Genomic DNA, 23,313 nt, shown 5'->3' with positions numbered 1-23,313 from the left:
TAAAGGACACATAATGAGGAAGCTCAGGTGAGGTCTGGGATGCTGCCTAGGAAGAACAGGCCTTTCTGGGATTTGAGAGTGAAACCATCATGAGTCAGAGGACACAATAGGCACTCAGGAGACAGGACCACCTGCTCAGCAAAGGGCATCAAAGGCAAACTTGATCTGTTTCACAGGTCTGTCCAGAGCTGGGCCCAGTGAGCTGAAAAAGTAATAAATAAATAAAACTGAAAAAAAAATTGAAAATTAAAAAAAATAAAGTTAAAAAAAAGTAAGGGGCAGGAGATGGTAGGATGGAAAAGATATTTGCTCATGTACCATTTATTTATCCATTGAGCACATGAGATGTTTAAAGAACTGTGAGAGACAGCTGGAGGAGCTACAGAAAAGAAAGTAATACAGTTCCTGCCTTCAAGCAGTCTGTGATCCCAAGGGACTCCAAGGCTGTGCAGAACTTCTGTCTTGTTGCTAAGATATAGAACAGTGAGAGATGTCCTTCTCTAGACTTGCCACATCTTCTCTCTAGCACTACCATCCCTGGGGGTGGAAAGTGAGAGCAATCTTCTCTGGAAAGTTCCCTTTCAGTCTTACAACTCTACTTAAGAGGCTGAGAATCAGTGGGGTTTTTTGTTGGCTTTTGTTTATTTGTTTTGGCCATACCACACTTATTGCAAGATCTTAGTTCCCCAACCCAGGATTGAACCTGTGCCTTAGGCAGTACACAGTCCTAACCACTGGATCACTAGGGAATTCCCAGAACCTGCGTCTTCAAGCATGGCCTCAGAATCCTTTAGATTTTACAAAGGTTGCAGGAATAGTCTTTCAAAAGATTTCCCTATGTGTTCCTAGTTCATTGGAAAATTTTAAAAATCTATATTCAATTTTCCAATAACTTACTGTGGTGATTTAATTTATGTGTCAACTTGACTGACCTAAGGGGTGCTCAGATTAAACATTATTTCTGGGTGTGTCTGTGAGGGTGTTTCTGGATGAGATTAACATTTGAATTGGTGGACTCAGGAAAGTAGACTGCTCTCCCCAGTGTGGGCAACATCAAATCCATCAAGGGCCTGAATAGAACACCAGGTAGAAGGAGGCATTCATCCCTTTAGCTTCTTGTCTGCTTGACTGAGCTGGGACATTGATCTTCTGCCCTTGTACTGAGATTTACAGCACTGGCTTCCCTGGTTCTCAGGCCTTCAGACTTGGACTGGAATTCATCCATTCTCTAAGAATTACACCACTGGCTTTCCTGGGCCTCCAGTTTTCAGACAGCAGATCTTGTGACTTCTTACTTCCATAATATTGTGAACCAATTCCTCATTATATTATATTATACACACATATCTATCGATCGATCTATCTTATTGGTTCTATTTTTCTGGACTAATAGAATTTGCCTAATACATTTGCCTATTGTATAAGGTAGTGTTATTTAAACTTTTTTTTCTTATTAGGAGTTGAATTCATTTTGTAAACACATTTCACAGAGAATATCCACACTTAAAACATAAAACAGAACAACTCTGACTAAGGTAGGGTGAGGTCTAAAGCTTCCACTTCTCAGCTCTTTCATCCATTACTGATAATAACTCTCAGCAAGCTAGGAATACAAAGAAACCATCAACCTGATAGAGAGCATCTATGAAGACCCTATACCTAACATCATACTTAACGTTGAAAGACTGAGTTCTTCCCCTATAAGAAGATCAGTAATAAATCAAGATGTCCATTCTCACTGTTTATATTGGCAGTGACTAGAGGTTCTGGTCAAAGCATTTGGGCAAGAAAAGATATGCAAAACTTGTATGCTGAAAACGATAAAGCTTTGCTGGGAGAAACTAAAGAAAATCTAAAAAGTGGGTCAGAAGACTCAATATTGTTGAGACAACAATTCTTCCCATATTGATTTACAGATTTAATACAATCCCTTTCAAATTCCCAATAGGAACTTTTATAGAAAACGACAAGTTGATTTGAAAATTCATATGTAAATGGAAATGACTGAGAACTGTCAAAGCAACTTTGAGGAAAGGACACATTCAGACAGTTTACACTACCTGATTTTAAGGTGTATTACAGGGACTTTCCAGAGTTTACTCAAACTCGTGTCCATTGAGTCGATGATGCCATCCAACCATCTCATCTTCTGTCACCCCCTTTTCCTCCTGCTTCAATCTTTCTTTTATGGACATCCATAGGCAAAGGTATTAAACATAATAATAAACATAGATCTACACCTCATACCTTACATATAAATTCACTCAAACTGGATCACAGATTTAAATATAAAATTATAAAATTTTAGAAGAAAACAGCAGAAAATATTCATGACCTAGGGTTAGGCGAAGAGTTCTTACACATGACACTAAAAGCACAATACATAAAAGAAAAAAATCAATAAATTGAACTTCCTCAAAATGAAAAACTTTTGCTCTGTGAAATACCCTGTTAGGAAGATAAAAAGACAAGCTATGAACTGGGAAAATATATTTGTAAATCACATCTCTAACAAAGGATTTGTATACAGAATATGTCAAGAACTCTTAAAACTCAACTGTGCCTTCATAAGAAATTGCAAAAAAAAAAGAAAATACTACAGAGAGGTTGCATGTAATGACCATCTAGCATCCTTCATCAGTGATATTTTCCATAATTAGAGTCATTGTCAAAATAAGACAATTAATTGGCACAATACAATTAAGTAGAGGCACAGTTATTTCCAAATAAAAATTACAAATTGATACTCAATTAAATTATTAGAAAACTTTGACATGTGTTTGAACAACTTGATTTGGTGAAACTATATTTTCAACTGTAAATTTTATAAAATGTAAGTATAGATCAAATATTCCTGGTGAAATTTATCCTCCACATTGAAATGTGCTGTAAGTATAAAAGACACACCAGACTATTAATAAAAATATCTCATTAATAATTTTACAGTGATCATATACTGAAACGAAAACAGATCAGATTGATATATATGATACATCATTAAAATTAATTTCACCATTTTTAAAAACTTTTTTAACGTGGCTACTAGAAAATTAAAAACTAGTATTCACATTATATTTCTATTGGATAGTGTTCCTCTAAGATGTCACAAAGGTAAAAACTGCAGGGAGCAGCTATCACCCTGGAGCTTTGGGGGTGCAGGAAGAGAAGAGTTTGTAATTACTAAAACTTGGGAGAGGGGCTCCCTGGAGCTAAACCTCAGGCTTCTGAAAAGGGGGTACTTGCCAACTGGTGCCAAGATGTCTGAGTTTGGAGGAAGGTGCCCGTGTTGCTGGAACCCAGACTTCTGAATAATAGGGACAGATTGTTGGTAGTGTCTCTGAGCAGACATGATGAGGCAGATTCTTCCAAGTGTTGGAAAAACTACAACCAGATTCAGCTGGTGCTATAGGAAGGCACTGCTGTTTGCAGGGTGAACACACAAGGCTGCAGTGATACAGGAACCACAGACAGACGGAAAACCCACGGTAAGCAAACAGGCAGGAAGTCTCTTCCTTCTCCTGCTTTGCGGTCTTCTTCTACTGCCCCCTATTGGCAGAACCTAACAAAGCTATAATTTTTCTAGTAGTCAAGAAGGGATGTGAGAGTTGGGCCATAAAGAATACTGAGCGCTGAAGAATTGATGCTTTTGAACTGTGGTGTTGGAGAAGACTCTTGAGAGTCCCTTGGACTGCAAGGAGATCCAACCAGTCCATCCTAAAGGAAATCAGTCCTGAATATTCATTGGAAGGACTGATGCTGAAGCTGAAGCTCCAATACTTTGGCCACCTGATGTGAAGAGTTGACTCATTGGAAAAGACCCTGATGCTGGGAAAGACTGAGGGCAGGAAGAGAAGGGGCAACAGAGAATGAGATGGTTGGATGGCATCACTGACTCAATGGACATGAATTTGAGCAAACTCCAGGAGATAGTGAAGGAACAGGGAAGCCTGGCATGCTGCAGTCCATGGGGTCTCAGAGTCAGACACAACTGAGCAACTGAACAACAACATAGAGTTGGCCAACAAAGCAGAAATGTGGTTTGTAGTGCCTTACTGCCAGCATCACAAAGCAGAGTGTGGAGTTGAGATAAGAACTTAGTTACTACCACAGTACAATTCAACAAAGTCACTTAGCTAGCCTCCAAATATCTGTATTGTCCTTCCATCATTCCTGAGATGTGACTGGGAAGTGGCTCAACAGACAAGAACTACCATTTCTCAGTTCCCTTTGCATCTAGGTGGGGCCTTCCTGATAAGTCCTTGCCAGTGGAATGCTGGTGGAAGGGGTGTGGGTGACATTCAGGCCAATCTAAAAAAGCTCACCTGCCTTCTCTACTCTTTCTGTTTTTCCCATCAATTGGCTGGTTGTCAGCATCCAGGGTGACCTTGGATGCTGTATGTTGAAATGGCAAAGTTAATGTTACCTTAATGGATACATAATTCTGCAGACACTCTACCTTGGCCCCTAGGTAGAAATGGGCATAGTATCCCTAGTTGCCATGAGGTCACCAAGGAGGCATTTTTAAATTTTTAATTGGGGGATAATTGCTTTACAATGTTGTGTTAGTTTCTGCTATACAACAAAGTGAATCAGCTATAAGTATACATATATCCCCTCCCTCTTGAGCCTCCCTCCCACCCACCCCCCCATCCCACCCCTCTAGGTCATCACAAAGCACTGAGCTGAGCTTGCCAAGGGGTTTTTAAATCTACCAGCAGGGAATTCACAAATGCTTATCAAAACTCTACTCCCATATATATCCATTTTCCATATAAGAAGAAATATTTCTTTTACCTTTTGAACTTAAAGATTATTTAGCTGGGAAAATGGATACTCAAGAGTTTTAGAAAATTTATTCATGTATTCTAAATTGGAGAGTACTTAGCATTGATAATGCTTCTGGTATAATATTGCAATTATGTTATAACAGCATACTATTAATCTTGTTAGAAAATCTGAGTAATCTTATGTAAAATACACATTGAGGAGGAGGGGATGAGGGTGAATTCTAGCACCTCTCTTCACCACAAGAAAACTGTTTTGTGTTTTAAATGATTCATATGCCAAATTATTAACAAGGGGTCATCTTCAGTCTCTGATTAAAGTCATATGTTAACATGGATTTGAACTTCCACCAACCCCTTCATTTAACACAGGTGTAAAAGGTGGGATTTTGCTATGGGAATGGCCCTTGCACACTAGTGTTATGGTGCACCAGTGTTGCTGTGGCTCAGTCCCTAAGTTGTGTCCTACTCTTTGTGACCCCATGGACTGCAGCATGCCAGGCCTCCCTGTCCATCACCAACTCCTGGAGCTTACTCAGACTCATGTCCATTGAGTTGGTGATGCCATCCAACCATCTCATCCTCTGTCGTCCCCTTCTCCTCCCACCCTCAATCTTTCCCAGCATCAGGATCTTTTCCAATGAGTCAGCTCTTCACATCAGGTGGCCAAAGTATTGGAGCTTCAGCTTCAGCATCAGTCCTTCCAATGAATATTCAGAGTTGATTTCCTTTAGGATTGACTGGTTTGATCTTGCTGTCCAAGGGACTCTTCAAGAGTCTTCTCCAGCACCACAATTTGAAAGCATTGATTCTTTGGTGCTCAACCTTCTTTATGGTCCAACTCTCACATCCGTACATGACTACTGGAAAAACCATAGCTTTGACTACACAGACCTTTGTCAGCAAAGTGATGTCTCTGCTTTGTAATACCTTGTCTAGTTATCTCATAGCTTTCCTTCCAAGGGATCAAGCATCCTTTAATTTCATGGCTGCAATCACCATCTGCAGTGATTTTGGAGCCCAAGAAAACAAAATCTGTCACTGCTTCCACTTTTCCCCTTCTATTTGCCATGAAGTGATAGGAGCAGATGCCAATGTCATGTAAACTATAATCAGAATTCTCTCAGATATGCAGACTAGATTCAAGGAGATGGAGAGGGACTTCCCTGGTGGTGCAGCAGGTGTAGGTTCAATCCCTAGATGGGGAGCGAAGATCCCACATTCCTTCCATCCAAAAAACCCAAAGAACATAAAACAGAAGCAATATTGTGTGCTGTGCTCAGTTGTGTCCAACTCTTTGCGACCCTATGGACTATAGCCTGCTAGGCTCCTCTGTCCATGGGATTCTCCAGGCAAGAATACTGGAGTGGGTTGCCATGCCTTCCTTCAGGGGATCTTCCCAACCCAGGTCTTCCACATTGCAGGCAGATTCTTTACTGACTGAGCCACCAGACCACTGGCCTAAACTGGGCTCTTTTCGGCAAGATGCTGATTTAGAAACCTTGGGCTAATGCTACCAGTTTCTCAGTGTGGTGGAGTCCTCACTGAGGCCACATCTGGAAAACATCCATCAATGAAGCCCACCTTAGGGCCTTTGTACTTGCTATTGCCATTGTCATGATATACCCATGACTGGCTTATATTTTCATTGCCAGTTCCTCTGGACTTTCCCAATCTTTTTTTAAAAGATAATTTATTTATTTTTATTTTTGGTTGCACTGGGTTTTCGTTGCTGTGCTCAGGCTTTCACTAGTTGTGGTGAGCAGGGGCTGCTTTTCATTGTGGTGCTCAGGAAGACTTTAAAAATGGTCCACATAAAAAAAATCTTAAAAAACATGAGATGGAGGAAGGAGGATTTTTTGAGCTAGTCAAAGAGAACAGTTGCTTTAAAACCTTCCATGCATTACAAGAGGAAACCTGGAACCTCCACAACAATGTCATAAGACTGTCCTAAATTCCTTTTTCTACTTTCAGATTTTGAAATAGCATGAAAAAACTGGTTAGATATGTTTCTAGAAAGACAATCAGCAACCTCTCATGATATTCATGTTGAGTGTTGGCTAAAGAGGCCAGAGAGAACAGAAAGAGGATCTATACCAGTGTCTTCATGAGCGGCCGGAAGGTCTTCCAGAACTGTACAACTCTGTTTTGGAAAATAATGAAGATGTCTCTGTCTTTCTCCCTCTCACCACGAGGGCCATGGACAGGCTCTCTTGTATCTGAATTCCCACTCTGCTCATTGATCCACTGGAGTGCAGATCTTCACGCCAGCTCGCTTTCCTTTCACTTGCTTTCTCTCTGCCAAGACCTTACTTCAGAAATACTTATTGATTTAAAGGGATATTGCCACTCTTTTCAGCATTTTCAACTCCCAGTTCCCAGGCTCAAAAGGAGTGATACATAGTTTATATGTACTAGAGGTCTATGAACCTCTAGTTCTAGAGGTCAGAGTGGATTAAGGCACACAAAAAGATTAAGCTACCTGTATCTGAGATCAGCTGCCAATCTCCAAAATACTGCCCTCATTAGTTGTCCACTATTCCTGAAATTCTCACCAATTCTCCCTCTTAAAGGGCCTGCCAAAGGAATCCAACTAAGTTTTCAGGCTCTGAAAACAAAGCAGTGAAGTAGTTCACATTTGGCTTTAGCACAGTTCCTGCTCAATAACTGAGGAGTGATTTAACCTCTCTGAACTTTGGTTTCTTCATTTGTTTAAAAGAATCCTTTCTCTTCAGTGCACCTGACACCTATTTCTTGGCGTCTCTGAGCAGCTGGCATTTATTATTCAATAACATGCAAGATGGCAAGGCTGAAAGTGGTCTCTCTTCCTATGGTATCTACGTTTTCATAATAGTATCTCAGTAACTTATGTCTGATGGATATTGTAAGTTTCCACTGAATCCTCCCACCAGCTCTGTGTGATAGTCTGATTACATATCTATCTCTAACTAACTGTCAAGAAAATGGTCTAAAATGCGTTTATATGACCTGCCCGCCATTATGGGACAAACTGGTGGTAGAACCAGAATGAGAGACCGTATCTCCTCATGCCTGGCCCAGTGCACTTTTCTAGAGATGAACATTTCTGACCTCTATGTTTCTGAACCCTCCAGGATTTATTTCTGATCATCTGGACAGAAAAAGACAGGGGAATCCCAGGTTTTGCTCTAAGCATGAAACCGCTAACCTCACCTCTAGTTTATTACATGCTTTGTGGTCTCTGACTCATGCCCAGTGCCTTTTCCTCAACTTGGGAAGCCCCTGCCATCAGAAATCTACCAATCCTTCACCATCTGCCTGGAGACCTTCTTCGGGCAGCCTGCCCTGACCAAACCCACGCTCCAAGCATTATTCCCTTAGCATCTAAGAATCCAGAATCCTCAGTTAGTTGCACGTTTTTTGTGTTAATGGGTGAGGTTCTTCTAAAAAAGAGAAGAATGATAGTGTAACAATCAGAGATTTAATCAAACTACAAGATTTTAGGTTATGACCAGGATTAATACTGATGAAATAAAAATTCACATTTTAAGGCAAGTCAAGAAAAGCATAAACATAAAATTTTCTCTGCCCTCTGACCTCCTCCCTCACATCTAGTGTGCATTATGCACCAACCAGATCTCCCCAGTGGCAGAAATACCTGCTCAACCGTAAAGAACAATGTTCTCCTGGTGTGAGCAAGATCACTTCTTAGGAGACCAACATTCCTTCTTAATCTTGTGAGGGGTCATGATGACATATTACTCGATAACTCCTTTAGGAGATAATATTCCTTCTTAATTCTGGCAAGATCACTTTTTAGGAGACCAATATTCCTTCTCAATCTTGTAAGGGGCCATGATGACACATTACTCGATAACTCCTTTAGGGGATAATATTCCTTCTTAACATTGTAAGGGGTCACAGTGACCCAGTACTTTGTAGGTATACATCTGAATTATGTAAACCATCAATACATCTGATGTATAAAACCCTTTGTCTCAAAAATGGATACAATTGTTCTTTGACCTCTAATGGGCAGAACAGTTCTCAGAGTTCTCTACGAGAGACTGTCTCCCAAGTTATAATCCTCAGATTGGCTTAAAATTTCCCATTCTGTTTATAGATTGCCTATTGAATTTTTTCATCAGCAATTCAAATCTCTGGGATACTGGGAAGGAAATTTACATAGGAATTTCAGAACCCAAAAAGGTCAGAGATTTGATAAGAATGGATAGCTCTGGGGAGTTCTGAATCTCTTGGTCTTTTTCATTTTAATTTTTTAGCTGTACTGGGTTTTCATTGCTGCACGCAGGCTTTCTCTTGCTGCCGTAAGGGCTACTCTCTAGTTGTGGTGTGCACGCTTCTCATTGTGGTGGCTTCTCTTGTTACAGAACATGGGCTCTAGAGCATGCAGGCTTCACTAGTTGCAGCACTTGGGCTTAGTTGCCCTGCAGCATGTGGGATCTTCCAGGACCAGGGATCAAACCCATGTACCCTGCATTGGCAGGCAGATTCTTATCTACTGGACCACCAGGGAAGTCCTGAAGCCTTTGTTCTAAGAAAAGGAAATGAAATGGAGTTCTCTTTTCAGTTTGAAAGATGATGAGATGACTTAGGATAACAAGATTCACTTCAAGGTGATGAGCTATCCTATCTGAGCTTCAGCTACAATAAAACTAATGGTTGCAAGGACCAGAATGATATGCTTGTTCATTATATGACTGGAGAGTTCCAGGGCTATCTATCCTTTGGAGGTAAAACTCATAAGTTCCCTAGCAAAGTGAGATGGCACATCCTGCTTAAGTACAGGGGAGCAATTCTGAAGTCATACACACAAGATATACTTCAGATATCTATGTCAGTCTACTGATTTCCATAACAGTTCAGTTCAACAAGTATTTCTCAAATGTTTATTTTTCAGGCACTGTGCCAGTTGCTAGAGATGCAGAGATAATAACTATTTGTAATAGTCAAGCATTACCAAGAGTTTTTTTTAAGCTATGTCAGACCCTGTGCTAGGTGCTTTAGAGATATCATCTCATTTCAATTTTTCCATTGCCCTGTGAGGTATTCTTATTCTCAATTTACATATAAGGAAAAGGAAGCATAGAAAGGTTGAGTAATTTGCCTAAGGTTGGAGGGAACTGATGTTGAAGCTGAAACTCCAATACTTTGGCCACCTGATGCAGAGAGCTGACTCATTTGAAAAGACCCTGATGCTGGGAAAGATTGAGGGCGGGAGAAGGGGACGACAGAGGATGAGATGGTTGGATGGCATCACTGACTCAATGGACTTGGGTTTGGGTGTACTCTGGGAGTTGGTGATGGACAGGGAGGCCTGGCGTGCTGAGTGGGGTTCATGGGGTCGCAAGGAGTCGGACACGACTGAGCGACTGAACTGAACTGAACTGAGACAGCTTAGTACAGAGCAGAGGTGGGACTCAACCCCAGGTATGGCTAATTCCAAACTCCATGATCTAACCCTACACCATACTTCAGAGGCTATTAAGCTTTAAGGTCCTGATGGCAAAGCTGCAGGCACATACTCAAAGAAAAAACTTCAAACTACTATGCTAAATGCTGAGATAGAGGTATGCATATGGTGCTATGAAAATACAGAGCATCACTTATGGATTTCTATACACACAGACTCTGGAGCCAGACAACCTGGGTTTGAAGTGTGACTTGCCAGTCATCAATTATGTGAACTTGGACAAGTTAAACCTTCATCTGCCTCAGTTTCCTTATCTAAAAAGAGGGATAATAATAGAACCTAACTTACAGAATTGTTTTGAGGCTGAAAAGTGCTTAGAATAGTTCCTGGCATATATAAGTGCTATTCAAATATTAAATGCATGTGTGCATGCTAAGTCACTTCAGTTGTGTCCGACTCTGTGCTTAACTCCATTAGGTTCCAGGGAAGACTTCTTGAAAGGGCTAATTGCCTGAATTGAGTCAAAGAGGATGAGTGAGAATTAGCCAGGTGAAGGAAAGTGCGAAGGTGGGTTAGGCAGGTGGGGAGAGCATTATGGGTGGGGCTTCACTACAAGTGGCTTGGTAATTCTAGACTAGAGGGTAAAGTACAGAAAAGAAAGTGGTGGGGGTTGTCTGGCAAGGCCTTGCATGTCACTTGAAAGAGTTTGGACTTGATTTTACAGGCAACAGGGAACCATGAAAGGGAAGGGTTTTATGCAGGGGAACAATATGGACAGATGTCCATGGGAGGATAGATTTGTTATATAGCCTGAAATTTACCTTGAAAAAACTCAGCACAGGGACTTCCCTGGTGATCCAGAGGTTAAGACTGCGCTTCTACTGCAGGGTCTGTAGGTTTGATCCCTGGTTGGCGAAATAAGATCCCACATGCCAAAAAACAAAACAAACAAGACAACAACAACAAAAACCTCAGCACAGACAACGCAAGATACATACACACCTATATGTATACACGAACATATAGATAAACTCTAGGGACAGTTACTGTCTGAAGCACCTCAAAGAGGAACACATTCTAGCAGTGCTTAGTTTGCATCTGAAGGACTCTAATTATGAGTTCATGTTCCAGAAGCAGCTACTGGAAAGCTTCAACCAATCTACCTAAATCTACACTAGAGGGTTTGCTCATTACATACGGGATAGTAGAAATAAACTTTCACTTGTTAAATAAATAGTGTTCCAGATTTATGGACTGTTGCTTTTGTCTGCCCTTGCATCAAAGGGGCCTAAAACACTGTACTTCCAGAGTGGCATTCTAGGTCTAGAAATCCATTGGGTCCTGGCTCCTGACACTTGATGGATGAGTCTGCTGCCTGATTTGACCAGAAGTTTAGCTAAAATGCTACTGCTGGAGAATCACTAAATGTGCTTCAAGTGAACCTTTCCTGCGTGGGGCTTCCTGGAGGACAGGTTGCAAGACTATGCCCAACTGCTAATAAATGTATGCTTGGCAGAATTGGGTCGAAGTCCTGTTTTCAGTGGAACATATCACCTGGTATGGAGGCTCTGGGGGATGAAGACTACAACCCACAGATAATTCCAGACATTGGAAACTACTGATGTTCACTGAAAAGTACCTGATGGTGCCAGAGGCTAAACTGGCCTAGATCAATTTGCAATAGAATTAAATGAGGGCAAGAATGGAGGCAGGGAGACAAGTTAGGAGGAGGCTGCTGCAAGTGGTTCAATCAATAGATGATGAAGATCTCAACTAGGGCAGTGACAGTGAGTAAGAAGAAAAGGGAATGGAGCTTAGAAATATTTCAGAGGTAAAATCTGGAAGTCTTGGTGAACCATTGGATGGTAAGGTCCAGGAACAATTTGTGATAACCTCCAAGTTTCTTTGTTATTATTATTATTGAAGGATAATTGCTTTACAATGTTGTGTTAGTTTCTGCCTTACAACAAAGTGAATCAGCTATATGTATACATATATCCCCTCCTTCTTGAGTCTCCCTCCCACCCACCCCTTCCCACCCCTCTACAGGTTTTTTGTTTGAGTTATTGGGTAGACATGAGTAACATTCACCAATGAAGGGGCAGTATAATAACCAGAGGAAGAGAAAGTCTGGGTGGGGCAGGGGCAAGCATTTTAATTATGCTTTGCATATGCTGAGCTTAACATCCACATGGAGATGTCCAGCAAGCATTTGGATAATATAAGCCTGAAGCTCAAGAGAAAGTGAGGGCTGGAAATATAGATGGGAAGTCATTAGCACACAAGGCCTAGAGAATACTTCAAGAGTGGATGGATCTTCAGCTACCATAACACAAAATCAGTACATGATGTTTAAAAAGTGTTTTATAAAACAGTAGAATGTGGAAAACAACACAGTGCTCCTCAGAAAAGCAAACACTGAATTACCATACGATTCAATAATTCCATTTCTGGATATATATATCCCAAAGAAATGACAGCAGAGGCTCAAACAGATATTATACACTTGAGTTCACAGCAGCACATTCATAATAGCCAAAGATGGAAATAGATCAAATGTCCATCAATGAATGAAAAGATAAATAAAATATGATGTTGTATGTGTATAAAATAGAATATGTTTCAACCTTTAAAAAGGAATGAAATTCTGATATATATTACAACATAGACAACCCTGGAAGACATTTGCTAAGTGAAATAAGTGTGACAACAGAGGACAAATATTGTATGATTCCATTTATATGATGTACCTAGAATAAAATGTATAGTGACACGACCTAGAAGAGTCATTACCAGGGGCTGGGCAGGAAGGGAATGAGAAGTTACTGTTTACTGGATACAGAATTTCAGTTTGAGAGAATGAAAAACTTCTGTAGATGGTTCGTGGTGATGACTGTACCACAATACAATTGTACTTAATGCCACTGTACACATAAATTAGTCAAAATGGTAAATCTGTGCAATGTATATTTTACTGGAATAAAAATAAAGGAATAGTGGGACAATTATATTCTTTTCAATGACTGAGGTAAACACCATAAGGAATACTTCAAGGAGAGACTGCTTTTGGGAAGCATGAAAGGGGTGGGCATAGGGTCTTCCGCTTATCACTGTGTATAATCCTTTTGTATAAGCCTTTGGTATGCTTTTAAAAAAAACTATATGCATTGAATAAAAACATCTTAAACTGAAAAAAGAGTGGATGAGATCACTCAGGGTGAGGTTGAGGAAGTGGAGGAAGAAGAGATTGTTGTTGTTCAATCACTAAGTCATGTCTGATTCTTTGAGACCTCATGGATCCCAGCATGCCAGGCTCCTCTATCCTCCACTGTCTCCAGGAGTTTGTCCAAGTTCATGTCCATTGAGTCGGTGATGCCATCCAACCACCTCATCCTCTGTCGTCCCCTTCTCCTCCTGCCTTCAATCTTTCCCAGCATCAGGGTCTTTTCCAGTGAGTCGGCTCTTCACATCAGGTGCCAAAGTATTGGAGTTTCAGCTTCAGCATCAGTCCTTCCAATGAATATTCAGGGTTGATTTCCTTTAGGATTGACTGATTTGATCTCCTTGCAGTCCAAGGGACTCTCAAGAGTCTTCTCCAGCACCACAAAAGAAGAGGTACCTAAGGATAAAAGTGGCAAGAGACAAAACCCCACTAAAATAAGGTAGTGAACAGAGAGAGTCATTACAAGGATCCAGGGAGTCACGTGGAAATGTAGTGCAGCCAGCACCACAGCCCCTCACGGGCAGTCAGAACTCCCCTGGGTGCCCTCTCCCACGCTTCCTCTCCTCACTCCCGTCTCCCTCCTATTCCCCTCTCCGCTCCTCTGTCTGCTCCTCTGCACCCCTCCCTGTCTCAGGATCTCTTCCCTGTTTCTCGGGCAGAGTTGCCTTTATTTCTCATGCTGCCTCCTCTGCCCGGAAGTGTCTTCTAGTCACTCATCCACTCACACAATCACAACCATAGGGTCAGGCTCTGAGTCAGTGTGACCCCTCAGCTGAGTTCCCTGCCATCTGCTTCCTCGATCTCACTGTATTCTTGTGGGGGGCGGGTAGAGAACGGAATCCCACAGGTACGGTATCCACCTCCCATTAGAGAGCCATCACTAGACCTACTGACTGTGTCCCGGGCTTTACCATCCTTTCCTGAGAGATGATGGGTTGGGAAGTACAGCAGTAAAGGAGATGTAAGCTGGGTGTGAACCCAAGATATAACTACTATCGATTAAGATCCTTGAGGGACAGAGGAGTAGAAGAATCCAGAGAAGAAAAGTCAGGAAAAAGAGTTTCAGGCAGACAAATACAGTGTGAAATGCTGCGGAGCAAGATCCTGTAAAATAAAGACTTAAAAGGTACCCGTTGAGTTTGGCACTGGGGTGAATGAAAAGGAAGGACTTAGAACATCAAATACAAACCATTCTTTCAAGAGGCTTGGCTGACAAGGGAATAGCTAAGGGCAGGGAGACATAGGTTGAAAAGATTTTTGCTTGTCTTTATTCAAACAAAACAGAGGTTTTGTTGCGATTACAAGTACAGCAGGGTATAAGGGAAGAGCAGAGATTTGTAAAGAGATGGACAGGTGACAAGCTGGGTGTTGAACTGGAGAAGGGATGAGTTATCCGCTGAGGTAGAACAGCCTAAGAATTGCAGTAACATTTTACAGAAAACCCAAATGAAACTTTTGGTCAACCCAACAGAAGACAAGCAGGCCAAGGACAGTACCTAGTACCTAGGGGAATGCCAACACAACACAAACGAGGGTTAACTCCAGATCTGATGGTCCAGGGTGAATGTTTAGTTTGGGTCTAGGTTTCCCTACCATCATATGGCTCTGTACCACTCCGTAACCTAATTGGCTTTGTGCCCCAGGAGTGCCTAATAATAACTTTTACAAATTATCATTAGAAAGGAAAGTATGGAGCTGTAAAATCATATATCGCATTCTGGAAAGAGGACAGAAATGGGAATCATGACCCACCTTCCCTTTTTGGGTCTCTGTTTCCCCACAGTGAAAGTGAAGGGCTGGGACTTTCCTGGTGGTCCAGTGGTTAAGACTCTGAGCTTCCACTGCAGGGGGTCAATCCCTGGTAGGGGAACTGAGATCCCACATACTGAACAGTGAAAGTGAAAGCAACTCACTCAGTCGTGTCCGACTCTTTGTGACCCCGTGGACTATACAGTCCATGGTATTCTCCAGGCCAGAATACTGGAGTAGGTAGCTGAGGTAGAACAGGGATCTTCCCAACTTTCTCCAGGGGATCTTCCCAACCCAGGGATTGAACCCAGGTCTCCTGCATTGCAGGTGGATTCTTTACCAGCTGAGCCACAAGGGAAGCCCAAGAATACTGGAGTGGGTAGCCTATCCCTTCTCCAGAGGATCTTCCCGACCCAGGAATCGAACTGGGGTCTCCTGCATTGCAGGCAGATTCTTTACCAACTGAGCTACCAGGGAAGAGTGGCAAAACACACATACACACACACACACACACACACACACACACAAAAACAAGTGAAGGGCTGGTCCCAGTTTTTTCTATGGCTCCTCTGGCTGGAACACTCTGATTCTTTGACTTCTGGCTTATCTCTGCTTTTCTTGTAGTTGTATTAATATTCTCCTACATTCATACAAATGGGGGAAGCTGACCACATTCTTTTACAAGCTAATGATAACAGGGAAAAAAACCCAAGGAACCTGAACAGTTACAGATAACGATCAGTAAAAGAAAAGGAGAGTCAAAAGGAAAAAAAAAATGTGATTGGCTTCTTGCTATTAATGTCAGTGCCCAGCTGTGCAACAGTTAGGCTGTGTTCCCTGGAGATCAAATCAATGGCTCAAAAGTGGAAAACAAACCACCTTTTTTCTCTGGTCAAATCAAGATTTTCTACTCCAACATAAAATTAAAAATAAGTAAAAATAAAGAATAACTAAAAAAAATCAAGACTTATTCCCTATCCCTGCTACTTAGACAGTGAATATGTTCCTCTCTCTGTAACATCCCTCACAGTTGTCATAAGCATTAAGAATATTTTAACATATATAAAAGAATAGATGCTTAACTATCATTCTAACTCACCAACTATTCTCACCAAACTTTCAGAACTTCATGGGCAGGGGGAGATCAGACTAGGGACCGTATGCCTTGTCCACCTTCTCCCATACTGCCTGCTTGCAACAATTTACCAGTGTCAATGCCTGGGTTCCTCACTCCTATTCTGAAGTTTAAAAATACTTTGAGTGGGATTACAAAGAAAGGTCATGCTGCCATTTCTACAAAAAGATGGTACAACTGATTTATGTGTACATCAGATCCTTTCAGTTCTTTTCCCAGGGTCAAGGATGGGATTATTCAGTCTTGTCTACACCCTCTCAACCCTCTTGTGACTAAGTGGCTTTTAATTGTGTCCAGGTGGCCAGGGAGAGAGATAAAAGTGGTGGTCAAGAAATTCACTTGTTCATTTAGATCAGACCCAGGCCCATGAATCAATCACAGGTGCGTCGACCCACATAGGAAGGTAGTTTAGCCAAATATTTCACCGCAAGGCCCGTCTCACCTGCTCCACCACCCAGGCCACATGTAGACACAGGCTGAGTCCCCCAGCTCCAGTACTAAACATCATAGGCAAAGGCTCCAGTCTGGAGAATGGGTCAAGTTCTCAGTTTCTGCCTCAATCTGTGAAGCTGAATCAGTCCCCTGAGGAGGGCACAGGGGACAGTACACTGCCTTCTGTTTCATGTACCAGGGCAGGTAGAGGTAGGAAGATGGTAATGGCTCAGCTGCCAGCCTTTTCAGCAGATGGTATCACCACCATGAGATAATTAGTGCGCAGTCCCACAGTGGGGCTGGGTATAGAGAATGAACAACTGAAATTGAAAATCAGATGAACAGAAATGTAGGGGAGATTGCTGCCCCAGCTGTAAATGTTCACGCTTCAATATGAAAGGCTCCAATTGCATCATCTCTAAAGACACAGAGCTTTTTCCATTGGCATTTGGGTCTCAAACACTTAACTAGCTTCCTGTTGTTGAGTCACTAAGTCATGTCTGACTCTTTGAGACCCCGTGGACTGTAGCCCACCAGGCTCCTCTGTCCATGGGATTTCCCAGGCAAGAATACTAGAGTGGGTTTTTTCTGCTCTTTCTCAGAAAGCACTGTCTCTGTGATTCTTTCTTTGCAAAGGTCTGAACAATCTTGCAACTCAGTTCTCCTGCTCCCTGGGCAGCCCCTCAGCACACCTGCCTAGAGCCCCAGGTGCCATGGCCAGAAGCCCTTAGGAAGGAGCCTACGCTTGCCCCAGCACTTCCACCCTCTGTGTGCTGCTTTGCTTATTTAACCAAGGGCTGCCATTGAATGTTACCAACCAAGATGATAAACTGCACTTTTGAGTATTCCTTTGTTATTTTAAACATCTTTTTGATGCACTAAGAGCCACTTATATATACATAAAATAAACAGCCCTCTGTTTTATGAACTGTTAGTTTGAAAATGTGTCAGCTCAAGTGCAATCTACCAAATTACTAATTGTTGGTCTATGACTAATCAACAGAAATGAGCTGTGTTACTGGCAGATGCACCAACAGTTACTTCATTAGTTGTACGTGTCTGCGTGGAGCAAGAGGTTGTAAAATAACACTGGTGAAGAAGACCAAGGCCCCAGCTAACCCCAGGCTAAGGCGGCCCTGGCTTCCTAAGTGGGTGTGCAAGGGTCGTCCTACTGCCCTCAGTTCGGGGTAAGTCTGACCACTCGAGGCTGACTCCCCTCCCTCACAGGAAATGACTCGGTTTACCCTCCACCTAGAGTCTCTGATAGTTGGCTATCGAGTTGCTTTTATTAATACAAGCAGGACTTTCAGAGTGACGTGACTTTGGGGAGAAGGGGGAAAGACTATAAACACAAAAGAAAGGGAAACTGAATAAAAAAGGAAAGCCCTCCTGCAGTCGGAAGGTGGCTTCCTCCTTAGTGCTGGCTAAGTACACTGGATTCATAAACACTCTTATTGAATTGGGTTTCAGAGCTTTGACTTCGTGTTGACTTAGTAGGTAGATAAGACAGAAGCAAACACAGCATCTAGCGATCTGACTCCAGAGTGGGGCCACCAGGGCATGACCCGGCTGTACTGAGGACACAGGCAATGTTTGTTCTTAACAGGTCCCACTGCCTCATTTGACACATACCCCCCACCCCTTTTCAGCCCACTTCCCTGGGTCCCAGTGTCTCCTGCTGTTAATGCAAGTTCGTGCACCTGACGGTGAGGTTAAACAAACTGAAAAGGTGGAGTTCGGAGTAGGGAAGGGTTTACTCAGGGCCATGCCAGGAGGCAGGTGGCTCCTGCCCTAAAAAGCCTCGAGTTCTCTGAAGGGTTTCTGCAAAGCATTTATAAAAGTCAGGTGGGGCAGGGGGTCGAAAGGTATGTGATCAACTCACACAGGATTCTCTGGTGGCGAGGGAATAGGGTGGTGTCACAGGGGTTAACATTATCAGTCCTTAGGCTCCAGGAGGCCTGGGGCTATGTGCTCCTGGTCGTCAAGTAGTTAACATTATCTATTTGGGGGGGGGGGGAGCGGTTTCACATCTGCAAAATAACTCAGGAAATTTGCATCAAATACTATTATCTAGGTACTTCAGAGAGGAGCTAAAGCAGAGGACACCGGGGAAGAGCTCTCCTGGGAAGGCCTCAGAAAGTCCTGCTACTACTTGGCCTTGCAGAGTCAACTGACCTCACCTTTAATTTAAGCCGGGGTCCCAGCCCTTAGCACTGAGCTCCACTCCAAATCTGGCCTCTGCCTCAGATCAGGTTTTGTTTCAGCCCCTCAGGGCCCAACTTCATAACGGGATACCCTCCTATATGACATGTTTGCATTTTTTAAAGAGAGGTCTTCTGGAACTCCTTAGCCTAAATGAGTGATTCTAATGGTAGAAGTTTCTGGTATGACAAACCTTTAGTAAAAGACATTTTGGGTTCCTCAGGAGGTCAGTTCAAGAATTCCTTAAAATGTCACATTCGGGACTTCCCTGGCAGTCCAGTGGTTGAGACTCCATGATTTCACTGCAGGGGATGTGGGTGCGATCAGGGGGTATGGGTGTGATCCGTGGGTGGGCGGGGGGGGGGGGGATGTTACTTTCTAGAAAACTGTACTCATTCTTTTGTGTGAAGCTGGCTCTAGAATCAACAGGAAGGCTCCTAGGCAGGAAGCATATGTCTAGAAGTCCAGTGGCCACTGCTGTCCTGGTAGGTTTCTCAAGTGGTGAGAGAAGTAGTTTGAGAACAATTCAGGCAGTCAGGGGTGCTGCTTGCTGGTTTTAGAACTCTATGATGCTTGTTTAGAAATTATTATCTACTTCTTGCCTATCTGCCTTTTTTTTTTTATCAGCCGAAACAGATGAAGAACTGGATAAGAAAAACCTTAGTAACTGTCAGTCCTTTTACCAAAGGTGATTTCATTGCACACAGATTATACTGTTGCTACACTATTACAAAGCCTGCTTAGAAAACTAATTAATGAAATTGGGGAGCAATTCATAAGTAAAAAAGGATCTTAAATGAACTACTGATAGATACACCAATGTGATGAATCATGAAGACAGGATGCTGAGAGAAGCCAGTTTTAAAGTTCTCTACTGTATGATTCCATTTCTATGACTTTCTCAAAGAGAGAAAACTACAGTGATGGAAAACACATCCGTGGTTGCCAGGCTTTGGAGGGGGTGTAACTACAAAGGGGCAGCATGAGGGAGTTTGGGGGGAATCCTGATATAGGGTTTCCCTGGTGGCTCAGATAGTAAAGAATCTGCCTGCAATGCAGGAGACCCAGGTTCAATCCTTGGGTCAGGAAGATCCCCTGGAGAAGGGAATGGTTACCCACTCCAGTATTCTTGCCTCAGAACCTAAAAGCTTAAGGAAGGTCAAGGTTTTTAACTTGGCCAATTTAGTAATTTAGATATTAAATCATAAAACCAAAGCAAACTTCCAAATGATCTCTTTTGCAGACAAACAATTTGTGAGGACATTTTTTTTAAAAAAGCCAATGTTAACAAGATTAAATTTGAGTCACTAAAGAAAAAAAACCTAATATTAAGGGGAAATGTGCTTTCCCCATTGTTTGTTTAGTCCTCTGTGAAATCAAGTTTCTCTTTGATCAAAGCAAGTGATAAATTCAAGATGCTCCAGGTCTGAAGAACAAGCAGGAAAAGAGCTTTTAGGAAAAGATCATGAAAAGCCTCTAAGCTTCTCTTAAGGAAGATGTTGAATCTAAAGGTGGTACATCCCTTTGGAGGCGTTGGCCGAGCAATGGAATGGGGTTTGCCAATCGTCTACAGCCTCTCATTCCCCCTCAGAGTTTCTCTATGGTCTGAGCCTTCTGGTTGCCCAGGGTTAAGGGTGACAGCTATTCACCATACAGACTTAACAGGCCAATTCAGATCTCAGACATTGATGGTATGAAGAACGATCAGGCTGATGACTCCTGTTTGGGAAGGGCTAACGTGTGGAGAGGTTAAAGATCCCCTATTTTGATTTTCTACTGTGGTTCTCTGAGATGAAGATTTATATATCAAATATTTGTTATTTCATGAAAGTGATTTTCAATTACATTTGGTTATTGAGAATTTCCAGAAGGTGAACAGTACCTCTTTGGATTATTACAGGCTCCCAAAGGGGCTGCACCCCCAAGTTGGGGGAGTCGCTGTTCTTTATAACTATCTACTCTGTAGTCAAAAGGCCAACTAGTTTCATGCCTGCAAATGAGCCAGATTCCATAGATCAGCTTCTGGCAAAATATTCAAGGCCCCGATTGTTTTTCTTTTTTTTTAAATTGAACTTTGTATTTTGAGATCATTGTAGAGTCACATGCAATTGTAAGAAATAATGCAGTGATATACCATGTATACTTTACCCAGTTTCCCAAAGTGGGAACATTTTATAAAACTGTAGTACAATACCACAACCACGGCACCAATACTGCCCATGATCCATTGATCTTGCCTAGATATCCCCAGCTTTACCTGTAATCATTTGTTTGTATATGTCTGTGGATTGAGTTGTTTGCAATTCTATCACATGTGTAGGTTCATGAATCCACCAATAAGATCAGAACTGTACTATCACAAGGATCCTTCCAGCTGCTCCCTGTGCATTCATACTTACCTTCTATCTGCCCCATTTTCTAACCCCTGTGGCACCCACTAACTGTCCCCCATCACTGTACATTTTGTCATTTCAATAGTATTATATAAACAACCATACAGTGTGTAACTTTTTAAAACTGGTATTTTTCTCACTCAGGAGGATTCCTGGGAGATTCATCCAAGTTATTACATGAATGGATACCCTACTTCTTTTTATTGCTGAGTAGTAGTCCATGGCACATATGTCCGACAGTTTATTTAAACATTAATATGTTGAAGAATACACGTATGAGTAACCCAGTTTCTCTGCATCCTCTCCAGCATTTGGTGTCAATATTTTTTATTTTAGCTGTTCTCATAGGTGTGTCCATCTAGTCAAAGCTATGGTTTTTCCAGTAGTCATGTATGGATGTGAGAGTTGGACTATAAAGAAAGCTGAGCATTGAAGAATTGATGCTTTTGAATTGCAGTGCTGGAGAAGACTCTTGAGAGTCCCTTGGACTGCAAGGAGATCAAACCAGTCAATCCTAAAAGAAATCAGTCCTGAATATTCACTGGAAGGACTGATGCTGAAGCTGAAACTCCAATACTTTGGCCACCTGATGCGAAGAACTGACTCATTGGAAAAGACCCTGATGCTGGGAAAGATTGAAGGCGGGAGGAGAAGGGGACGACAGAGGATGAGACAGTTGGATGGCATCACCGACTCAATGGACATGAGTTTGAGCAAGCTTTGGGAATTGGTGATGGACAGGGAAGCCTGGAGTGCTGCAGTCCATGGGATTGCAGAGTCGGACATGACTGAGTAACTGAACTGACCTGATAGGTGTGTAGTAATATCTCACTATGGTTTTGATTTGCACTTTTCTGATGACTGATGATGTTGAATATCTTTTCATGTGTTATGTGTCATCTGTATATTCTCTTTAGTGAAAAGTTTGTTTATATCTTCTGCCCATTTTCTAACAGGATTGTTTGAATTTTGAGAGTTCTTTATATATTCTGGATAAAAATCCTTTTCAGATACATACTTTGCAAATAATTTCTCTAGTTTGTAGCTCATATTAATAGGATCTTTCATAGAACAAAACTTCATTATTTTGATGAAATACAATTAATAGTTTTTCCTTTTATGGATCATGCTTGTGGTATCGAGTCTAAGAACACTTTGTTGAGCTCTAGACCATGAAGATTTCCTCCTGTGGCTTTTGTTCTACAAGTTTTATAGTTTTGCACTTTAAGTCTGTGATCCATGTTGAATTAATCTTTATATACAGTGTGATGTTTAGGTAAAAATTCACTTATTTTGCCCATGGATATCAATTGCTTCTGCACTATTTGTTTAAAAGGCTATCCTTCCTCCACTGAACTGATTTTACAACTTTCAAAAATCAATTGAACAAATTTGTGTGGGTGTGTTTCTGGGTTCTCTATTCTGTTCCATTTATCTGTGTGTTTACCTCCCACTTTTATCATACTGGCTTAATTACTGTAGCTATATAGTAAGCCTTTACATTGGTTTATCTTTTACAAAAGTTTGCTCTTTATAAAAATCATTTTTAGCTACTCTAGGTCCTTTTCTATTTCATATAATTTTTTGGGGGGCATTGCACAGAGTGACTTGTGGGATCTCAGTACCCTGGTCAGGTACTGAACCCGGGTCACAGCAGTAAAAGCACAGAATCCTAACCACTAGACAATCAGGTAATTTCTTCCATATAAATTTTATAATAAGCCTATCTCTATCTATAAAAATCCTTGCTGGGATTTTGATAGAGATTTCATTAACCTATAAATCAATCTGGGGAGAACCGACATCTTTAGTATGTTGAATCTTCCAGTCCATGAACACAATCAATCTCAAGTTCTTTCATTGGTGTTTTGTAATTTTCAGCATACAAATACTGTACCTGCTTTGTTAAGTTTATACCTAAATATTGATATTTCATTTTCTTTGGAGCAATTGTAAATGGTGTTATTTTAGATTTCCAGTTA

General features: G+C 41.7%; 1 long non-coding RNA gene across 4 annotated transcripts in view; it reads right to left on the bottom strand.

Moving 5' to 3' along the window:
- Window positions 1–12,543: 12,543 nt before the first annotated feature.
- The window catches only part of LOC110146222 (uncharacterized), a 57,210-nt gene continuing 46,440 nt past the window's right edge, over window positions 12,544–23,313 (bottom strand). For all 4 annotated transcript variants that reach the window (XR_011485906.1, XR_002316442.2, XR_002316441.2 and 1 more), the window contains one exon: window positions 12,544–13,816. This is a non-coding gene — a long non-coding RNA (uncharacterized lncRNA). The remainder of the gene's footprint in view (window positions 13,817–23,313) is intronic.

Source organism: Odocoileus virginianus, unplaced genomic scaffold, assembly GCF_023699985.2.
Source record: "Odocoileus virginianus isolate 20LAN1187 ecotype Illinois unplaced genomic scaffold, Ovbor_1.2 Unplaced_Scaffold_1, whole genome shotgun sequence".
NCBI classification, from domain to species: domain Eukaryota; kingdom Metazoa; phylum Chordata; class Mammalia; order Artiodactyla; family Cervidae; genus Odocoileus; species Odocoileus virginianus.
Note: the sequence above shows the minus strand (reverse complement) of the source record. Positions and strands in the feature narration are given on the sequence as shown.